Source organism: Mchenga conophoros, unplaced genomic scaffold (assembly GCF_057382185.1).
Source record: "Mchenga conophoros isolate Kocher_MC1m ecotype Shallow Benthic unplaced genomic scaffold, M_conophoros_male_GT1.1 unmapped_scaffold_10, whole genome shotgun sequence".
Lineage (NCBI taxonomy): Eukaryota > Metazoa > Chordata > Actinopteri > Cichliformes > Cichlidae > Mchenga > Mchenga conophoros.
This window is the reverse complement of record NW_028182337.1, coordinates 604,092-606,591: the sequence shown is the minus strand read 5'-3', so window position 1 is coordinate 606,591 and position 2,500 is coordinate 604,092.

The following is a 2,500-nucleotide window of genomic DNA, read 5'->3' as shown; positions in this document are numbered from 1 at the left end:
CCTGGTACTCCAGAATGTAAATTCAAACATGCCCCTGGTACACTGCGCAGAAACACTTTGCCACACACACGCACGCACTGCTTGTGCCTATGGTACGACAACTTTTCTCGTACCTATGGTACGACAACTTTCTCGTGCCTATGGTACGACAACTTTTCTCGTGCCTATGGTACAACAACTTTCGCCGTGCCCCTGGTACACCGCTCAGTAGCACTTTGCCACACAAACTCTCCTCGTGCCTATGGTACGACAACTTTTCTCGTGCCTATGGTACAACAACTTTCCTCCGTGCCCCTGGTACGACAGCTTTTCTCGTGCCTATGGTACAACAACTTTTCTCGTGCCTATGGTACAACAACTTTCCTCCGTGCCCCTGGTACGACAGCTTTTCTCGTGCCTATGGTACAACAACTTTTCTCGTGCCTATGGTACAACAACCTTTCGCCGTGCCCCTGGTACACCGCTCAGTAGCACTTTGCCACACAAACTCTCCTCGTGCCATATGGTACGACAACTTTTCTCGTGCCTATGGTACAACAACTTTCCTCCGTGCCCCTGGTACGACAGCTTTTCTCGTGCCTATGGTACAACAACTTTTCTCGTGCCTATGGTACAACAACTTTCCTCCGTGCCCCTGGTACGACAGCTTTTCTCGTGCCTATGGTACAACAACTTTTCTCGTGCCTATGGTACAACAACCTTTCGCCGTGCCCCTGGTACACCGCTCAGTAGCACTTTGCCACACAAACTCTCCTCGTGCCTATGGTACGACAACTTTTCTCGTGCCTATGGTACAACAACTTTCCTCCGTGCCCCTGGTACGACAGCTTTTCTCGTGCCTATGGTACAACAACTTTTCTCGTGCCTATGGTACAACAACTTTTCGCCGTGCCCCTGGTACACCGCTCAGTAGCACTTTGCCACACACACACTCCTCGTACCTATGGTACGACAACTTTTCTCGTGCCTATGGTACGACAACTTTTCTCGTGCCTATGGTACAACAACCTTTCCCCGTGCCCCTGGTACACTGCGCAGAAACTCTTTGCCACACACACACACCACTCGTGCCTATGGTACGACAACAGGCCCCGGGGACCTACATCGCACCTTGCTCTTGCCTCCCTTACAGCTGAAAAAGTCCATGCCTGTGCCCTGGCCCTGCTGAAATTCCCTCTCCATTTAGCCGAGGCAGTGAGTCGGCCTCCTGTCTCCCTTTACGGTCGAAAAAGATGTGCTCCTGGGCGCGCTGGCCCTGCTGCTACTCACATCGGGCATGGACCTGGACCTCCAGCAGGCCCCGGGGACCTACATCGCACATTGCTCTTCCCTCCCTTACAGCTGAAAAAGGTCCATGCTTGTGCCCTGGCCCTTCTGAAATTCCCTCTCCATTTAGCCGAGGCAGAGAGTCGGCCTCCTGTCTCCTTTACGGTCGAAAAAGATGTGCTCCTGGGCGCGCTGGCCCTGCTGCTACTCACATCGGGCATGGACCTGGACCTCCAGCAGGCCCCGGGGACCTACATCGCACATTGCTCTTCCCTCCCTTACAGCTGAAAAAGGTCCATGCTTGTGCCCTGGCCCTTCTGAAATTCCCTCTCCATTTAGCCGAGGCAGAGAGTCGGCCTCCTGTCTCCTTTACGGTCGAAAAAGATGTGCTCCTGGGCGCGCTGGCCCTGCTGCTACTCACATCGGGCATGGACCTGGACCTCCAGCAGGCCCCGGGGACCTACATCACACTTGCTCTTGCCTCCCTTACAGCTGAAAAAGGTCCATGCCTGTGCCCTGGCCCTGCTGAAATTCCCTCTCCATTTAGCCGAGGCAGTGAGTCGGCCTCCTGTCTCCCTTTACGGTCGAAAAAGATGTGCTCCTTGGCGCGCTGGCCCTGCTGCTACTCACATCGGGCATGGACCTGGACCTCCAGCAGGCCCCGGGGACCTACATCACACCTTGCTCTTGCCTCCTTACAGCTGAAAAGGTCCATGCTTGTGCCCTGGCCCTTCTGAAATTCCCTCTCCATTTAGCCGAGGCAGTGAGTCGGCCTCCTGTCTCCCTTTACGGTCGAAAAAGATGTGCTCCTGGGCGCGCTGGCCCTGCTGCTACTCACATCGGGCATGGACCTGGACCTCCAGCAGGCCCCGGGGACCTACATCACACCTTGCTCTTGCCTCCCTTACAGCTGAAAAGGTCCATGCTTTTGCCCTGGCCCTTCTGAAATTCCCTCTCCATTTAGCCGAGGCAGTGAGTCGGCCTCCTGTCTCCCTTTACGGTCGAAAAAGATGTGCTCCTGGACGCGCTGGCGCCGGCTGCTACTCACATCGGGCATGGACCTGGACCTCCAGTAGGCCCCGGGGACCTACATCACACCTTGCTCTTGCCTCCCTTACAGCTGAAAAGGTCCATGCTTTTGCCCTGGCCCTTCTGAAATTCCCTCTCCATTTAGCCGAGGCAGTGAGTCGGCCTCCTGTCTCCCTTTACGGTCGAAAAGATGTGCTCCTGGACG